Here is a 21865-nt window from a genome sequence, read left to right as displayed (position 1 = left end):
TGAAAACATTCACTATTCTTGAAATACCTTAATTTGAAAAACCCCCTTTTGAGGATATCCTTACTAAACAAACTCTTGGCTCAGAAGACTAAAACCCCTTAAGTTTCATCTCTCAAAATATCTCCATTTTAGTTTTGTACTAGCAGATAACCCGCATAATGTATGAGAAACCTTTTTTATTTTAAAAATAATATATATTTTTATTAATATTTAATAAAAATATAATATTAAAAAAATATCAAACTCGAGTAGTGAATATTACTAAATTCGGGCATATCTTGTGAAGATTTAATGACCCAGATTTCATGAAGTCTACTTTTAAACCCTTCATTTTTTTTATTTTTTTCTTTAATTATTGTTAAATACCTCCAACTCTCCTTCAATCCTCTTCTCTCACACCCCTCAATTCTCCCAATAGACAAGTCAGCGATGCCACTCGTTGAAATGACCTTTCTTTGTTTGGTCACCATAGTAGTATTTTCAAACTCTAAACAAAGCGAGAAAATATCAATGTAGAGGACTTGATCATGAAGACACCTTCAATGGCCACATTCTCATCTCTTGCAGGAGAAGATGATGATAGGAGACAGCCCTTTGAGATTCCAATAAGAATTGACTGATAAAGCAACCAATGTAAGTATGTCTAACCGATGGCTCAGGAGAGAATCTAAGAATTAGAAATTGAGGGAAACAATTTTTATTATTAGAATTTTGGGGATGATCAATTGGAAGGAGGAGGAAAGGAGAGAGAAAAAAAGAGGAATTTATGGAAACCTAAGAAAGACAAAAGGCCATGATTATTCCCATGATGTCACATTTGCATTTATGCTATTGAAGCCAAAATGTTTCCATATGAAATTAAATAATTATTTATTAAATATATTTCTAAGAAAATATTTTCATGTATATGTAGTGGATATACTATTTATAAATATAGCAAAGGGCCATGATAATCCTGTGGTATCACATTTACATTTACATATATTAAATATGTTTCTAAAAAAAATTTCCTATACACATGATATACTATTTATTATAGAGGTGATCTGCCAACCGGATCAATCATTCCTATGGTGAGTGCCCAAAGGGACTTGATGAAGCCACACCAGATGTGGGCTCAATATTTGACCCCTCACCCATTTCAGACAATTAGCTTGACCACACCCGAGTGAAGCCCCTGACAATACCCACAGCTAACAACCTTGATCCTATGATTGGAGGATAGATTTTCTTCCAAATAAATGGCCAAAATATGGCCCAACGATCTAGAGAATTAGGTCTAACAAACCTATAGATTCCATCTAATAGCCTACGGACTCAACCTCTAAATTAAAGAGATACGAAGGGGACCCCAAGTTAAGTGAAGCTAAACAGGTAGGAGGACTAGGAGAAGACCATTATGCTCTGGTGAGGACACTGCCCTCATCAGATAGATCATAGCCATCACCTTCATCAGGGGAGCACCAGCAAATCATAGTCATCGCCTTCATCATGATAGATCATGGCCATCACCTTCATCAACAGAGCATCTATTTGTATTTAGTTTGATGGTTATATACTTGGTTTGATCTTATGTATTTAGTTTGATCATCGACTGAGTTATTTTGAGTCATGAGTCATGTAAGTTGAGTCTAATGTATTTAAGACCTATGAGTTTGAGTCCTATGAATCCTATATGGGCCAATCTACTTGACTAAGCTAAGTCTGGATTATTTAAAATTCAAATAAGAAATTTGAATTTCAAATAATTAGGACATTAGTATGGGATTTCCCAAAGTGCCACCCCTTCTTTTTCTATCGTGATTTCACGCATGCTAGAAAAGGGCTGGCCATGATTTTCCTCCATCCCTTCCTTTTCTATCATGATTTCATGTATGCAAGAAAAGAGTTGGGTGTGATTTCTTCCTTTGTTAAGGGCATTCTTCCTCTTTTTATTTTCATTGATCATATGGTTGTAGCAGCATATTTTGGAATAAGAAAAAAAATCTTTCTCAAATTCTTTGGTGCATCTCTCTCCCTTTCGCCCATTTCTTCATTCTCCTTCTTCCTCCCTCCCTCCTCCTTTACCACTTCTCCCCTATCCTCTATCTCCTAATCTACTATCCACATCTTCTCAATCAACAATAATCCACTTCTTACCATCCACAACCAGATTCATATCTTAACACCCTCTCCTTGAAGGTAGAATAGAATTGAAGCAATCATATTCTCTTTACAATTTTGCAATCCAGATCTAAAGGCAAGGCGATCTTCTTCGACGTTGAACCCCTATGGTGTCCTTCAACTCCTATCGGATTGATCCTCTCCTCCAGATCACACAAGATCTCATGCTAGGTGAGGTTTTCCCTCGAGATAGTTTCTCCATATCATTATTAACTGCTCGAGAACCTACTTTATTTGATCTATCTAGGAATTATTAAGAGTAGAGCCCTGACCTAAACGAGATAGTTCTTTAATGACCTTTGATCCAACCAGGATAAATCTTTGATGGTGCATGCTGAGTTTTCTTCTCTGATGTATTTCTAATCTTGGCAAAATAACTTCTGCATGATTTCTACACTCATTGTAATTTCTATGTTACATTTAGATTTTAATTACTTTTGATAATTCTTCTTGCTGATCTGATTATTAAGATTGCATGCATCTTATATATAGGTTTTCCATTCTCATCCCGCATCAGTTTTAATATCAGAGCATGGTTTGGTTAGGGCTAGAGTTTTGTATTTAGGTAGTATTTTTGCATCAGAATCCACAGGCGGGTACCCTATGCAGTTCTTAGAGAAACTCGATTCCTATTTTTAGAAACTTCAAAAAATTTTCAAATTTTCTATGGAGATTCTAGACTTGATTGATAAGTGAAACTTTAAATTTCATTGAAATTTGAGATCATTTGATTTTCAAAAACCCATCTGGAATACCTTACATGTCCTGATTTTTACACCTAAAAACATGTTCAGGAAATATTTGTGCACCCTTGGAAGAAATTAAAATTTTTGTCCATAGAAAATTCATAAAATTTATTGATTTAGAAACTAGACTAGATAAGAAAGATTTTCACAAGTGGAGATCTAAAAAATAAATCTAGAATTGATGATAGATTTATCTATTATTGAAGGTCAGCGCATAGAATTCTGTGACCTATCTTATTTTCGTGCAACTTAAGGAAAAATAGAGTTTTCCACCTATTGAAACATCCAAAAATTTAGAGATTTATTTTTCTAGAATCCTTACTCATTAAGAAATTCTATCTTGATTTGAAATCTATGAGAGCTATCCTTTGAGAGCCCTGTAGTAGAACCTCAATCAGAGGACTGTGTAATCCAAAACATAATTTCTGAAATCTAAAATATCTTGCATTTAAAAAAAAAATCCCTCACTTAAGGGTTGATTAGAGTGTCAATTTCATTTTATGTTTGTTTAAAATTCATAATTTCAGCAACTTTGTTCCATTTTCTTGTTTGATAACTTGGTTAGTACTGTTTTATTTGATTTTGAAATCAATGTATGCATTTTGTTTGCATCCGTAACCTACCTTAAGGGCACTCCCATCATAAGATAAGAGAAGGATTTTGTTACCTTTTCTTGATCCAAAAACGATCAACCTCATGTGCATTGACCCAAGCATAAGCTAAAATCGATTAGACATTAAAAGAATAGGGTTAAAACAAGTCAAGTTCAGTTGCTATGATGAGTCTTAGTACGAGTTTGATCTGCAATTGATTTCGTAAGCTGGTGTCTAAGAGGTATAAGGCAATGCCTAAGCAAATTATGGTTATCTAATTAGGTCCTCATGAAAGCGAGGGGAGCCTCCCACAAATTCCATCTCTTACTTGGCCAGCCCTAGGATACGACTGTTGGTCTACTTGTGCTTCGATCAACTCATAGTGATTTGAGCTTTTAGGTCTAAAAATCTCTAGAGTCGGTTATACTATATATCTACTAAGTCCGAAGCTAGATATCATCCAGAAAATTCAGAGTCAAGCCATAAAATGGATTTTGATTTGCTGCAGCCTTTAAAGACATTACTGAGAGGCTAAATACCATAGGTGGTTTAGTCTAGGATTTGAATGCGAAAGTAAGGATCTTAGAAGAAGAAAAGATAAATAGCATGGAAGAACATGTTAGAAATGCCCCTCTCTTAGATGACTACCCTTAAGGGTGACGTGACCATCTTGATTTTGATAAAGGTTGCAATCAAGCAGTCCCACCCCATCACAATCATAATGATCAGGATAAGAGAATATTTCGGAGTGTTAAGGTCGAAGCCTCAAGCTTTGTGAGCCATCTGGATCCTAATGAGTACCTTGACTGAAAGATGGACATGAATCATTATTTTGAATGGTACAATATGTATGAAGAGAGAAAAATTAGGTTCACCAAAATGAGACTTCTAGATCAAGCCAAATTATATTGGTATAATGTCAAGTGATTAGCCATGCATAGGAGATAGGAGTCCATAAGTACCTAGGATGAAATGAAAGATAAATTCTATGAAAAAATATCTCCCTACCTCCTATTAGCAGCATCTCCTGGACCAATGGCAAAGGTTGACCCAGGGTAGCAAGTCTGTTACTGAGTACATCGGCAAATTCAATGAATACCTTATGCGATGTGGTATTAGTGAAGATCTGTTTGTCATCTTGTCAAGATTTAGGGCTGGTTTAAGAGATGACATACAGAGAGAACTATTCATGCATGAGGTCTATAGTTTGGAATAAGCTTATCAATTAGCACAGGATTATGAGAGATTTCAAAGGTTGTCGGTCACCCAACAACTTGAGTCATGTAAGCCTAGTACTCTTAGCCCTAGATCTAACTTTAATCAGACCCCTAAATCTGGCTATAATCGGATCCCAACCAATCATTCCCCACCTGTTGGTCTCTTGGTAAGAAAGGATGATAAAGGCAAAGGAGCCTTTGTAGAAAATTCGAGAGGAAGCAGTTCAGGAACCCGATACTTCAAGTACAATGGGTTAGATCACATTTCTAGTCAGTGCCCAACTCGAGCTCTATACATTGGAGAGCTCGAAGAAGAGAACCCCAAAAACTTTCCAAAAGATGAAGAAGTGTATATAGTAGAGACTGAGTTAGCTGAAGCTTATGAGGAACCCAGTACTATTGGACCCAAAGAGAGAATAGATGTAGTAAGATGCATTTTAGTCCAACCAAAAGAAAGTAAAGATTGGTGTAGGACTACTATTTTTCATGCTTTCATAGGTCAGAAAAATAAAGTGTGCAAGATCATCATTGATAGTGGTAGTTGCATCAATGCTATTTCGATTGATACGGTATTAAAACTTGGTCTGATGCTAGTAGATCACCCGAACCCATACAAGATCATCTGGATAGACATATCGTCCATCCCAGTTAGGCACCATTGCCTGATCCCCATAAAATTTTAGTCTTATCAGGAAAATGTATGGTGTGATGTTATGCCCATAAATGTAGGAAGCATAATCCTAGACAGGCTCTGGTTGTTCGATCAGGATGCAATACTTTATGGTCGATCCAACTCATGTATGTTCATGAATAAAGAAAAAAACATAGAATATACCCTTCACCTCTTAGGAATGTAAAGAAAAATGGCCCTTTAGAGTCTAAAGAAGAAAAGCAAAATAAAATAAGAGCTTACATTTAATTAGTGTAAAAAAAATTGAAAAAGATTTAAGAAAAAACTCTTTTATTTGGATTCTAACTGTTAAGGAAGTTAGCACAAAGGATACAAGTCATCACCCTCAAGAGATGGCGAATCTCTTTGAAAGCTTCAAAGATGTTTTTCCTGAGGATCTTCCAGATCACTTGCCGCCCATGAGGAATATCCAACACATAATAGATCTTGTTCTGAGAACTTTCTTACCCAATCTGCCCCACTATCACCTTAATCTCACAGAGCACGTGAAAATAAAACGTCAAGTAGAAGAACTCCTTAGGAAGAAATTTATTAGAGAAAGTTTGAGTCCTTGTGTGGTTCCTGCGCTCCTGACTCCCAAGAAGGATAGAACTTGAAGGATGTAAGTGGACAGTCGCACAATTAACAAAATTACGGTAAGGTATCGGTTTCCCATTCTTCGATTTGATGACATGCTAGACATGATAGCTGGATCCACTATTTTTTTCAAGGTTGACTTAAAGAGTGAATACCACCAAGTTAGAATTAGTTCCAGAGATAAGTGGAAGACCGCCTTCAAGATGAAAGATGGTCTTTATGAATGACTGGTCATGCCGTTTGGTCTGTCCAATGCTTCAAGTATTTTTATGAGGATAATGAATCAGGTACTGCACCCGTTCATTGATACATTTGTGGTCGTATACTTCGACAATATCTTTATATATAGTAGATCCAAGGAAGATCACATAGATCATTTACGTCAGGTGTTTCAAACCCTTAAAATTGAGAGCCTCTACACAAACCTCAAGAAATGTGAATTTATGACCAAACATGTTATTTTCTTGGGTTACATAGTTACTCCTGATGGTATATTCATTGATCCTGAAAAAATGCATGCTATTAGTGAGTGGTCCAAATCCCAGAATGTCCATAACGTACGAAGCTTTCATGGATTAGCCACATTTTACCATTGGTTCATTAGGAATTTTAGCATGATTGTGGCTCCCATTACTAATTATATAAAAAAAGGAGCCTTTGAATGGATTAAAGTCGCTGAGCGAGCTTGTCAAAAAAATCAAGGATCGAATGACCCAAGCACCTGTCCTGCATCTACCCAATTTTTCAAAAGTTTTTGAGGTGGCTTGTGATGCATCAGCAGTAGAAATTGGTGAAGTTTTGAGTTAGGATGGACATCCTGTGGCTTACTTTAGCGAAAAACTAAATGAATCAAGCACAGGTATTCTACCTACGATAAAAAATTCTATGCTGTGGTACAAGTTCTTAGACATTGGAGATACTATCTGCTACCATAAGAATTTATCTTGTACTCAGATCACAAAGCCCTTAGATTCTTCAATTCTCAAAAGAAATTAAACCTCAGGCATGACAAGTGGGTTGAATTTTTACAAGCCTACACCTTCATAATCAAGCACAAGGCTGGAATAGAGAACTGAGCTGTTGACACACTCTCTTATAGGGTGGCCTTCTTATCGGTAGTAAGTGTTGAAGTAGTAGACTTCGAGAAGCTTAAAGAGGATTATGAAAATTGCCTTAATTTTAGTGCTGTTGTTGCCTCACTTGGAAAAAGACCGTCTAGGAAGTATAGTGAGTACATTTTTCAAGATGGCTATTTTTTAAAAATAATAAGTTGTGTATCCCACGTACTTCTTTTAGGGATTTCTTAGTATGAAAAATATATGCCAGAGATTTATCTAAACATTTCGGTAGAAATAAGACCATTGAGACCGTAGAGAACCAATTTTTCTGGTCGAGTCTGAAGTGTGATGTCACTCATATCATTGCCCAATGCAGGACTTGCGCCATAGAAAAACAATGTAAGCAAAACATCGGACTTTACACCCCGCTACATGTTCCTAACTGTCCTTGGTAAGACATGAGCATGGACTTTATCTTGGGTTTGCCATGTACAGCTAGGAAGAATGATTTGATATGTGTGATAATAGACTGATTTTCTAAGATGGTCAATTTCTTACCATGCTCCAAAGCGTCAGATGCCTCTAGAGTTGCCCAATCGTACCTAGATGAGATTGTGAGATTACACAGTTTGCCTAAAACCATTATCTCGAATAGGGATGTGAAATTTGTAAGTTATTTCTAAAAAACTTTGTGGCTCATGTTGGGAACCAAATTAAATTTTTCTACTGTGTGTTAGGAAACGTATCTTAAAGCCAATCGTTTGGATGATTGTGCTCCTTTTGTAACATGTATATGAATTATTTATCAATGAACAAAAGTTATTTTGATATTTTTCACCACAAAGTTGCATCTTCCTTGTTAGAACTCTTATATTGTGGTGAAGTCTTTAGAACTATAAAGCAGTCGATAAAGGAGGATTTATTGTATAGTTCTTAAATATATTCGTGACCAAATGATACATCATTAAAGGACAATGATGGTTATCGAGTGAAGATCATTATGTGCCATATAGGTTGATTGTCCTCTTAACCAATGAGTGTGGAGACACTAATATGGCATACAGATGAGATATAGGAGTACATCATCACTGAACAAGTGACTCACCTGCTGAGCACTCTACTGTCAAGAGCAGCTCGCTTAGCATATGGACATAAGTATCCCTCAGATCTAAGATCACCATTGTAACGTGCAAGTAACTCACTATGCTTTGGTACTGTACTAGCTGTATTTCTAATGCAGTGATGAAAAGCTACTGGATACAGTCAAGTACTTGAAAAGTCTGTGCGTGGATCAAGATGAAATTAATCCTTCTGAATTATAGGAGCTAATGCATCACTATATTTTAATTTAGTAAAATCTTGACTAGAATAATCCATCTGATGGATTTGAAAGATTGAAATACAATATGGATGTTTCTTTCAAGATTGACAGTTTAACCCTAGATCATCTTTGAGCATTCAGGGAATGTATAATATGGTAGCTATATGCATAGGTTCTTGAATATTACCTTACAAATATTCGATCTATCCAGACATCAAAAATTATTACTAGATGATAACTTCGATTAGTATAAGAAATAATTCTTGTGCTACCGACTTAGTGTTCGAACCTATGGAGTCACACACAAAATCAAGCAACATAGAAAAAGATTGACCTAAATCTATATATCCAATTTAAAAGTACATGACTTGATTGAATATATAGGCTGGCTTGATTGAGAATTAAGTTATGGGTTATACGAGATTAAATAGTTGACTATGTCTAACTAGCACTAGACATGAGATTTCGATTCAATTTTGGAGATAAATAAGATTTGATTTATAATCCAAGAAATCTATGAGAGATTGAATTTAAATGCTAATTAAAATTAGATTAAATCTGATTTAATTAGACTTAATTAGGTTAAAAAATTTAAGTTAGACTTGATCATAAATCTTGAACATTTGGGATTGATAATCTAATCGAAATTGGTTCGAATCAGATTTGAATTAGATTTATTTTGATCTATATTTGAATTAGATCTTTAGAGTCCAATTTTGTTGGGATTCTCTCTCTTCATGGCCGACCAAAGGAGGGTGGGGGTGCTGGTTTTGCAGCTCCCCTCTTGGGTGTAGGCATGGGTGCATGGGGGCACCAAGTTAGGTGCCTATCCTATCTCAAATAGGACTCCTTCTTATATAAGGGATGAAATAATTTAAAGCTGATTTGAATTAGAACTCTTAGTCTATTGGGTTATAAAAAATTATCTATAAATAGGAAGAATCTCTAACCATCAAAGCATAACAATCAGATTGAGTGCTAAGGTGAGAAAGAGAAGAGAGGGTGTGGACATCAAGAAAAGAGAGGCGTCTCCTCTCTTTGGCATGCTATTTTGGACGTCCTATTCCTCCTTGGCGTGAAGAGGTCCAGGCATCTAGCTCCTTAGTGAGAGGCATCTCATCCAACGTCCAATTCCTCCCTCCTTTGCTATCTTGAGAAGATACGATGATTTGAGGCTTCATCCTGCTTTTCTGCGAAGCTTGGTGTGCGTGCGAAATAGAAGATTTGTACATTCATACCTTTGCGAAGCTTCGGATTCAAGAATTCTTTAGAGATTTGATCCTTATTCTACTACATATTAGGTAAAAGATAAAATCTATATTAGCTTATTATAGAAAAATTTTTAGATGCTCCTTGGTGATCCGACCCCGAATCAAATTTTTTTCTTCAACTGATATCAGAGCCAGGCTTTGATATATAGATGCATAACTAATTTTTTCTATTAGTTTTACATATAGTATGTGATTAAAATTTTATGTTAGATATTAAATCTAATTTAGATCTGTTTAAATAAAATTTATGATCTGATTTTGATTAGATTTTATGATCCTAATCAATGGTTAGTTAAGGTTTGTTATAAATTTGTTATAATAAAATTTTATTGCTGTAGATTTTTATTGAAATAATAATCTATTTTAAATCAATTTTAATAAAATTTTTATATTGTTATTTCAGATTAAAAGTTAGACTTATTTTAGATCTGAATTGAATCTATTTTGATAGATTTTCATATCTAATTTTTAATAAAATTTTACATAATATCGAAATAGATTTAACCAGAAATTAAATCTTTATATATTTATATGTACATCTAAATATTTTTTTATATAATTTTAGATCTGAATTTAATATTTTATATTCTGTATAAATTAAGTTTTAGATCTGATATGATGTACATGATGCATTAAATCTGATTAGATTAGATAAAAAATATGATTGAAATGATCAAAGTCATGTACCCACCTATTTTATTTTAAAAATTATATATAGATGTGATTTTTATTTAAAATTAGATTTTAGATCTTAGTAGCCCAGTACTTGGATTGATGAGATCACCAGACCATCCGATCATAAAAGAAAGTAGGGATTAATGTCCCTCTCTTACTCATTCGATGGATTCTCTTATGATGTGTAGGGGTGTCATTGTGATCCTATTTCATGAAGAAGGACAGCGAACAGATTTTTATAAATTATTTTGATCATGAATATGTTTAGATAAGATCTAAAATAATTTATGACTCATTACAATTTCAATAAGATAAATTTAGATATAAAATTATTTTCAAATTTGAATAGCATGTTATATTAGATGTAATTGATAGTGCTTTAAAAGTAATCATGATACATGTGATGTATATATGAAGTTTAGATCATAATTATGCATGTTTAATTGTTAAATATAGATATAAAAATTAGTTTTCATGATATAAAATATATGGTATGCTACATTTGAATCTTTAGTAGAATAGTTCTACAAACTGAAACACATATTTCACACACTTAATTTAGAATTAAGTTTAAAATGATCTAGATTTGAGAATTGAAGATGTTTAAGCTACCAGATAAATTGATGGGCAATGGATTAGCATGAATCAGGTCCTCCTACTGAGTTAGACCTAGAGTTAGAAATAAATATGGACTAAATAGAAAAATTGGTTGAATCTAATTAAGAGTTGAATTAGATTAGGTTAGAATTTTTTTAGATCAACCTCAATAGTTATAGCTTGATCGAGTCCATATTTTTGACCATACTAAGTAGACCATGATTATGACCTAATGGTTGAGCTCGAATCTTCTGATGGACCAAATCGAAACTAATTAATCAGTTGGTATTTAAGATAAGTTTGACAGTTTTGATCGGTGGTCATTAATTGAGAACTACTCACCTTGATAGCATCTACGGTGAGTTAATGGCATATCCCACCCATCGATCTCACTTATCTGACTGACATGATAGATTATAGTTTAATTAGGTCACTAATCGATTCGAGCTGACCCATGTCATTAAGATAAATCAGTGTGATTGATTTAGGTATCTTTAGACCAGCTTGTATATAGTTCTCTTCATAACTTAGTGAAATCAGTGGGAGGATTTACAACTTGCAGGTCAATTTCTTCTCTTATTCTCAAATCATTAAATCAAATCTTCTAAATTATTAGATCTTTAAATGTTATAGTTATGGGGATAACTAGTTTATAGCCTCCTATTAAGGTGCGTAATAATGAGTCTAATATTTTAAATAGGCATTGGAGATACCACACGCCTGGTGTCTATTGGGCATTAGAATTATCATTCATCATATGACCATCTTATTATGTCCTTCAAATCAATGCTCAAGTTGGTCGAGCCATACTCAGATCTGAATATTTATTTATTGGATGCGCTTGGTATAGTCATGTTAATGGTTGGATCTAACCAAAATTTTTAGTAGAGATGCCACACACCTACTAAAGAGATGCCTGAGACAAAACCTAATTACTAGAAGTTATTTGGAGAAATAATTAGTTAGGAGCGTACATATGGATGCACTAAGATTGGTCGAGCCACACTCAGACTCGAATGTAGTTTATGTGGATTCTAATATCCACTAAAAATTAATGTAATTCTTCGAATTGAAGGTAGAGACTACCAATTTGTATAAAATAGTGAGAGAACCTTTAGACTAAAGTCCATATCTTTAAAATTTAAATAATTTATATACTAATAAGTTTATATTTTTTTCAGCTACGACTAACATATTGTCGCTCCGTTTACTGTTGGACAGTGATAAGCTTATCGAATCCAATTTTGATAACTGGTATTAGAAGTTAAAGATTGTTCTGGAGCACAAAAGGATCTTGTACGTGCTTACGGATCTAGCACCCAAAGAACCTACTGCCAATGCACCCTGTGCTGTAAGAGACACTTATTTGAAGTGGCTCAATGACCGCATAATTATACGTTGTATTATGAGGGCAGCTATGAACGATAAATTTAGCCGTAAGTTCAAGGATGCGCAATCATAGGATATGATTCAAATATTGAATAAGTCCTTTGACACTCCTGAGGATGCAGAGAGACATAAAACCTCTTGCACTGTATTTAATGCTTGCATGCGAGAGGAGGCATCAGTCATCGATCATGTATGGTACATGATCGAGCAGATTGAATACTTAAGCAAACTTAGTTTTCTGTTACATGAACAGATAGACAAAGATGCTATCCTGAACTCGCTATCAAAATTTTACCTATCCTTCTTGAGTCATTATAGAATGATCAAGCCTGCAGTGAACTACTATAATTTACTAGGATTGCTGCAGATGTTCGAGAAAGACCATCGGCTCCAAAAAGAGCCAGTGCATACAGTGAGAGGTTCATCTGCAGGTCATCGATCCTCTAAGAGAGGAAAAAAAGTGCAAAAGAATCGTGCCGTTTATCCAAAGTCAAAGCAGAGTAAAAAGTCGAAAGTCGACAAGAGCCAGATAGAATACTTCTTTTGTAAGAAGCTGGATCATTGAAAAAAAAATTATCCTACATATATAGCTTCTCTTGACCCAAACAGATCAAAGAGCAAGAAAAACAAGCAATCAGTTGCTTCATAAGGTATTTATATGATAACTCCTTGTAATTCTCTGTTTGTGATACTACTATCTGGGTATTGGATACTGAAAGTCCAATTAATATTTGTAATTCATTGCAGAAACTGTAAGTCAATAGAAAATTTAGAGAAGACGAGCAGTTTCTGAATGTTGAAGATGGAAGTCATGTTTCAGTTCTAACTTTAGGAACTATGCAGCTTATTTTCGAGTCTAATAGTATCATATTAGATAAGTGTAATTGTTGTCCTTCTTTTTTGATGAATGTCTCTCTGTAGATCTTTTAGCCAAACTTAATTTTAAATTTTTAATAAAAGATGATTTTTGTGATATCATTATGAATGATACTATAATTATATGTAGATAATTAAAATATAGTATATACATATTATCACAATCTATTGGTGTAATGTACATATCGAACAAACGTCCTAGGATAGATAATATCAATGATTCCCACCTTTAGCATTGTAGGTTGGGTCATATGAACAAGAACAAGATAGACAGATTAATCAAGGAGGATATCCTTAAAATTAATGATTGTGAATCATTACCGATCTATGAATCTTGTCCACTTGGTAAGATAACCAAGTCACTTTTTAAGAAAAAAGGTGAATGAGCCAGTGATGTTTTAGATCTAATACATAGTGATGTATGTGGACCCATGAATATAGGCACCAGAGGATGATACTATTACTTCATTACATTTACAGATGACCAATCGAGGTATAGGTATGTCTACCTTATGAAGCATAAATCTGAATCATTTGAAATACTAAAATGATTTCGTAGTGAAGTAGAAAAACAGACTGAAAAGAGTATTAAAACTCTTCGATTAGACTGAGGAGGTGAATACCTCACCAGTGATTTTCTGATATATCTAGAGAAGAATAAGATTCTCTCACAATAGACTCCTCTTGGAATACCATAATATAATGGGATATCTAAAAGGAGGAATCGAACCCTGTTAGATATAGTTTGGTCCATAATGAAATTTGTAAATCTGCCAATCTCTTTTTGGAAATACGCTCTTGAAATTGTCTGCTACATACTTAACAAGGTTTCGAGCAAGTCTATCGACAAAACTCCATATGAGATATGGACAGAGCGTAGGTCGGTGCTCTCACACCTTCAGATTTGGAGGTGTCCAATTTTTGTTAAATATTTAAAGACAGATAGGCTTGAACTAAAGTCCAATAAATGCTTGTTCATAGGGTACCTAAGAAAAACTAAAGGGTACTACTTCTATCTTGCTAAAAAATAAAATGTTCATCAGCAACAGGGTAGTCTTTTTGAAAAAAAAATTCTTGGAGAAGAAACTATTGTCAGCAAAATTGAACTTGATGAAGTTCATGAGGTAGAAAAACTGACACATCTAGAATCGGATTTGATTGAAGAATCAAATTCGAAATTTATAGAGGCACCATTAAGTAAATCGATAGAGTACCGCATCAATCGGATAGATACTATGATTTTTTGATCCAGAATGGTGATCATATCGAACTAGATGAGAACAATGAGGATCCGACACCTATATAGATACCATGCAAAGGTGCGACTCTTAAAAGTGGCTTGAGGTTATGAAATCTGAGATGAAGTCTATGGAGATCAATAGTGTATGGACACTAGTTCATCCATCCGAAGGGATAAAACCCATAGAGTGCAAGTGGATTTTCAAAAAAAAAAAGTAGTGAACGGAAAGATAGAGACCTATAAAGTCTGTCTAGTTGCCAAGGATTACCGTCAATATTATAGTATTGACTATGATGAGACGTTCTCATCTGTAGCAATGCTCAAGTCATCCGGATTATGCTTGCAATAGCAGCACACTTAGATTATGAGATCTAGCAATTGGATGTCAAAACTATTTTTCTTAACAGGGAGCTGGAAGAAGAGATGTATATGATATAACCTGAAGAGTTCACATCCACAGATGAATCTAATGTATGCAAACTTAATAGATCCATCTATAGATTGAAACAGGTATTTAAGAATTGGAACATGCATTTTGATAAGATGATCAAAATATATGGCTTCGTTAGGAACAGAGAAGAGTCTTGCGTCTACAAATGGGCTAATAATTTTATAGTCATCTTTCTTGTACTGTATGTAGATGACAGACTGTTAATAGGAAATAACATCCAAGCTTTGCAAAGTATAAAGCTATGGCTCTCATCACAGTTCTCTATGAAGAATTTGACAGAAGCATCCTACATCCTAGGAATGAAGATTTATAGAGATAAATCTAGAAGGTTGCTTGGATTGTTCCAATCCAAGTCCATCGATACCATGTTGAAACAGTTCAACATAGAAAATTCTAAGAAAGACTATCTTCCGATAGACCAAGGGATTATTCTCTCCAAAAAAAATTATCCGACAATCCTTCAGGAGAGAGAATGTATGAGTAGGATCCCATATGCTTCGATAGTGAGATCTATCACATACGTCATAACGTGTACGAGGTCGGTTGTGTCCTATTCACTAGGGGTAGCAAGTAGGTATCAATCTGATCTAGATGAGAATCATTGAAAAGTTATGAAGATAATCCTTAAGTATTTGAGAAATACTAAAGACCAATGACTTATTTATGGAGATACTAACTTGAAACTTATGGGATATATTGATTTTAGTTTTCAGTCAAACTATGATGATACTAGAAGCATGTCAGACTACGTATTTATCTTAAATAGAGGAGTAATATACTGGAAGAGTTTGAAGTAACATACTATAGTCAATTCTATATGCAAAGTAGAATACATTGCTGCATCGATACTACAAAGAAGGCGATGTGGTTGCGAAAGTTCATTATCGAGCTTGGAGTGATACCCTCAGTTGATGATCCTATTCTGGTGTACTGTGACAGTACTGGAACTATAGCTCAAGCAAAAGAACTAAAGTCACTAGCATACTAAGCATATTCTATGTTACTATCACCTTGGATGTGAGATCGTGGATTGAGGTGACGTCAAGCTTCAGAAGATCGATGAAAAGGAGAACATAGCTAACCCTTTCACTAAAGCTCTCAGGATCCAAGAGTTCGATGATCATAAGTGGAAGATGGGTATAAGATACTACCTCGATTGGCTTTAGTTTCAGTAAGAATTATTAGAAAATATGTCTTAAAATTAATCGTTTGGATGATTATACTCCTTTTGTAATATATATATAAATTATCTATCAATAAATAAAAATTATTTTGATATTTTTTATCATAAAGTTATATTTTTTTTGTTTGAACTCTTGTATTGTGATGAAGTTTTTAGAACTATAAAGCAATCGATAAAGGAAGATTTATCGTATAGTTCTTAAAAATATTCACGACCAAATGATATGTCATTAAAGGACAATGATGGTTATCGAGTGAAGATCGTTGTGTGTCATATAAGTTGGTTATCCTCTTAAAACAAAAAATATGGAGACACTGGTATGACATGCAGGTGAGATATAGACATACATCATTACTGAACAAGTGACTCACTTACTGAGTGCTCTGCTGTCTAGAGCAGCTCACAAAGCGTATGAACATAAGTGTCTCTCAGATCTGAGATCACTATAATGACTGACAAGTAACTCACTGTATTTTGGTACCGTACTATTTATATTTCTAATGCAATGACGGAAAGCTACTGGGTACAGTCAAGTACTTACGAAGTTTGTGCATGGATTAAGATGGGATTGACCCCTCTAGATTATAAGAGCTGATGCATCACTGTATTTTAATTTAATAAAATCTTGACCAGGATAATCCATTAGATGGATTTGAAAGTTTGGAATACAATATAGATGATTCTTTCAGGGTGGACGGTTTAACCCTAGATCGTCCTTGAGCATTCAGGATCAAAGAGATGTATTATGCAATAATCATATGCATAGATTCTTGAATATTGCCTTGCAAATATTTGACCTATCCAAATGTCGAAAATTATTGCTAGATGGTAACTTCGATTAATACAGAAAATGATTCTTATACTATTGGCTTAGTGTTCAAATCTATGGAGTCACGCATAAAGTCAAGCATTGTAGAAAAAAATTGACGTAAGTCTATATATTCAATTTGAAAGTACATGATTTGATTGAATATATAGACTGGCTTGATTAAGAATTAAATTATGGGTTATGCGGGATTAAACAGTTGACTATGTCTAGCTAGCATTAGACATGAGGTTCAGGTTTAATTTTGAGGATGAATAAGATTTGATCTATGATCCAAGGAGTCTATGAGAGATTGAATTTAAGTGCTAATTAATTTTAAATTAGATCTGATTTAATTAGACTTAATTGGGTTAAAAAATTTAAGTTAAACTTGATCCTAAATCCTAAACAGTTTGGGATTGACAGCTTATTCAAAATTAATTCGAATCAGGTTGGAATTGGATTTGTTTTGATCTATATTTGGATTAGATCCTTAGAGTCTAATTTTGCTGGGACTATCTCTCTTCATAGCCGACCAAAGGAGGGTGGGGGTGCTAGTTTTGCCACTTCCCTCTTGGGTGCAAGCATGAGTGCATGGGGGTGCCAAGTTAAGCACCTATCCTATCTCAAATAGGACTCCTTCTTAGATGAGGGATGGAATAATTCAAAGCTGATTTAAATTAGAACTCTTAGTCTATTGGCTCATAGAAAATCATCTATAAATAGGGAGGATCTCTAACCATCAAAGCATAACAATCAGATTGAGTACTAAGGTGAGAAAGAGAAGAGAGAGTGTGGGCACCAAGAGAAGAGAGACGTCTCTTCTCTTTGGCGTGCTCGTTTGGGCATCCCACTTCTCCTTGGCATGAAGAGGTCCAGGCATCCAACTCTTTGGTGAGAGATGTCTCATCCAAGGTCTAATTCATCCGTCCCTTGCTGCCTTGAGAAGATATGACGATCCGAGACTTTATCCTGCTTTCCTGCGAAGCTTGGCATGCACACGAAGTAGAGAGTTTGTATGTTCAAACCTTTACGAGACTTCGAATTCAAGAATCCTTTGGATATTTAATCTTTATTCCACTGTATATCAGATAAAAAATAAAACTTATGTTAGCTTATTATAGAAAAACTTTTAGATGCTCTCTAGCGATCCAACCCTGAATCGAATTTTTTCCTTCACTACGTACCACCCCCAAATTGATGGTCAGACTGAGGTTGTAAATAGGAGTTTAGAAAACCTATCAAGGTGTTTAGTCGGGGAGCATGTTAGGAACTAGGATTTACTTTTACCCCGAGCCGAGTTTGCATACAATAGTTCAGTAAATAGATCTATAGGCATGAGTCCATTCGAGGTTGTGCATGGCTACTGTGTTGATTCCATTGCCAGTTCATGCTAGAGTGTCTGAGTCTGCATCTTCCTTTGCTGAGCATATTAGGAGTCTGTGTAAATAGATCACTAAGAAAATTAACATAAGTAATCAAAAGTATAAACAACTGGCAGATTCACACAGACGAGTTAAGAAATTTGCTGAGGGTGATTACATCATAATTAGGATTAGACCAGAACTGTTTCCCCAAGGACTGTTAGGAAGTTACATGCTTGTGGAGCGGGCCCTTCAAAGTTTTAAAAAAGATTGGTTCGAATGCATATGTTATTGACCTGCCTACTGATTATAATTTTGGCTCTACCTTTAATGTTTCTGATTTGGTACCATACAAAGAACCAATAACAATACTCAGTGATTCTTTTAAGCCTGTACCTTCTTTTGAGAGTGAACTCCCACCTGAGTGTCCCCAAGCTAAAGTGAAAAAAGTATGACTCGATCAAATGCATTCTAGACGAGCAGACCATGTCCACCAGGAGACGAGACAACCGCCGTTATCTAGTTCGATGGTGAGAAAGGCACAAGTCAGAAGATTCATAGATTACTCAGGAGGAGCTGCAGAGGATCGATCCAGAGCTACTTGAGTATCACTAGGGCCGAGCAGATCCAGACTTGACAGGGTCGAGTTCTTTTCCGTCCAGAGAAATTAGTGAGGACACCGCCTTCATTAGAATAGATCATAGCCATCACCTTTATTAGGAGAGCACCATCAGATCATAGTCGTCGCCTTCATCGTGATAGATAGTGGCCATCTCCTTCATCAAGAGAGCATCTATTTATATTTGTTTTGATAGTCATGTACTTGGTTTGATCTTATGTATTTGGTTTGATCATCGACTATGTTGTTTTGAGTCATGAGTCATGTAAGTAGAGTCTGATATATTTGAGTTCTGTGAGTTCAAGTCCTATAAGTCCTATGTGGGCCAGTCTACTTGACTAAGCTAAGCTTAGATTATTTGAAATTCAATTAAAAAATTTGAATTTCAAATAATTAGGATATTAGTATGGGATTTGCCCAAAGTGCCACCCCTTTCTTTTCTATCACGATTTCACGCACGCCAGAAACGGGTTGGGCATGATTTTCCTCCATCCCTTCCTTTTCTATCGTGATTTCACGCATACAAGAAAGGAGTTGGATGCGATTTCCTCCTTTATTGAGGGCGTCCTCTCTTTTTTTATTTCCATCGATCATATGGTTGTAGCAGTATATTTTGGAATAAGAACAAAAATCTTTCTCAAACTCTTTGGTGTGTCTCTCTCCCTTCTATCCATTTCTTCCTTCTCCTTCTTCCTCCCTCCCTTCTCCTCTACCTTTTCCCCCTATCCTCTATCTCCTAATCTGTTATCCACATCTTCTCAATCAACAATAATATACTTCTTACCACCCACAACCAGATTCACACCTTAACGCCCTCTCCTTGAAGGTTGAATAGAACTGAAGCAATCAAATTCTTTCTACGAGTTTGCTATCCAGATCTAAAGGCAAGGTGATCTCCTTTAACGTCGAACCCCTACGGCACTCTTCAACTCCTACTGGATTGATCTTCTCCTCCAAATCGCGCAAGATCTCGTGCTAGGTGAGGTTTTCCCTAGAGATAGTTCCTCCATATCATTATTAGCTGCTTGAGAACCTACTTTGTTTGATCTATCTAGGAATTATTAGGAGTAGAGCCCTGACCTAAATGGGGTAGTTCTTTAACGACCTCCAGTCCAACCAGAATAAATCTTTGATGGTGCATGTCGAGTTTTTTTTTTTCTGATTTACTTTTAATCTAGGCAAAATAACTTCTACATGATTTCTGCACTCGTTATAATTTCTATGCTATGTTTAGATTTTAATTGCTTTTAATAATTCTTCTTGTTGATCTGATTATTAGGATTGCATGCATCTTATATCTAGGTTTTCTATTCTCATCCCGCATCATGCTCTCCCACAACCTCTCTATTTTCTCTCTACTGTTCTCAAAGCTCCAGCTGGTTTAAACATCGGAGGGTCCCCCGCTGGAACAACCTCGATGAGTGTAGACTTTTCTTGCAGATTTTTTTCGATATCTCAAATCTTATGTGGCATCCATCTCCAGCCACATCAACCATCTATCAGAGCCTTGTGGTAATAGATTGGTGCTAAAGAAAGGGCCATCCCCTTTTTGAGAAAAAAAAGAATATGGTGCGAATGAGAGTAGAGAACTCTACCACCTCTCATCGGTAATCCATCTATCGTAGCCAAAGCAGTGCTGCTCGCGGGCCTGTTGCAGTGCAACCTCCGGCTATAATAGATCTATCGCTGCTGAACATCCTGGCTCCCCAAATCTAGACTCTCATCGGCACTATACAGTGACTCCCTCTGACAGGTGGAGTCGAGTCCCCAAGTGGCTCCCTCCTATCATGGTCGGCAACCTCGCTCCCAAAGCTTGAGATCCACCTCCTAGCGACACTCTCATCATTCCCCTACTTTGACAACTTACTCTCCCTCCCGTCGGAGCTTAGGGGAGGAGGTACATTCGAGAAGCTCTTCCAACCACACACCCATGTGGACCCACATGTGACCCAGCGACTTAGTGCAGTGTACGCATGGTCCACCGCACAAGAGTCACTGTCCATGCACTCCCCATGGACCGCCATGGTCTAGATGCATTTTCACATGGCTCACGTGCATGCAGATGAGCATGCAACATGTGGTGCATACAGGGAGGGTCCGATCCATAGTGAGTGCGGTCCACGTGCGGTCCAGAGATAGAAGTGCACGATCAGACAGCCCAAATTTAATGCGGGTGCGATCAAATGGTTTGGACTCATTCTTTGATACAGTTTGGACCTGGATTCCTAACAAGACTCATCTTTGGGTCTTTAAGAGAGGCCTAATGGCCTGTGGGTGATGTGTAGTGACTGAGAGCGGCCCGTGGAGCAAAGAGAGTGACAGAGAGAGTCTCTTGGATTTTTTTATGAGAGCCATTGTATGGGTTGTGCTTCTTATTGAGAGAGAGATTTATAAGAGTTGAGAGTGTGTCATCTTCTCTTCTATTTATTTTCTTTCATAGTGAAGCTTGCATATTCCATGAAAATAAATCTTGGACTAATCTACGTATTTAATTGTATCTTTTTTTTCTCCTTTCTTTCTGTTACGGTATCAACATCATCACCTGGATTAGCTATCTTAGGTGGGGTATCCGTATTCCACACTCACGAGGGATCCTTTTCAATAAGTGATATCACAGTTAAGTGGTATTAGAACATGCAGTTATCCAGGTTGTGGTGATGTTGATCGAGGTTGAAAAAGATGGAGAAGGCTGGCTCAATCAAGATGGAGATCAATTGGTATGATGAAAAGAGCAATTTCTTCCTATAGCAAGCGAGGGTGAAGGATATGCTCATCCAACAAAGGATGATTGATACTCTCTTATGTGAGAAAAAGCCGACCATGATAGAGGAGAAGGATTGGAGGCATCTCCAAATGCAAGCAGTGAGTATGATCCACTTATAATTATTGAATGATGTGGTGATCTATATGTTTAGCAAAACTTCTCCGATAGTGATGTGGACGAAGTTCGAAGAGATGTACATGACGAAGTCACTCATCCATATATTTTTTTTAAAGCAGTTCTACCAACTTCAGATGAGCGAGGGATAG

Source organism: Elaeis guineensis, chromosome 5 (genome assembly GCF_000442705.2).
Source record: "Elaeis guineensis isolate ETL-2024a chromosome 5, EG11, whole genome shotgun sequence".
Lineage (NCBI taxonomy): Eukaryota > Viridiplantae > Streptophyta > Magnoliopsida > Arecales > Arecaceae > Elaeis > Elaeis guineensis.
Note: the sequence above shows the minus strand (reverse complement) of the source record.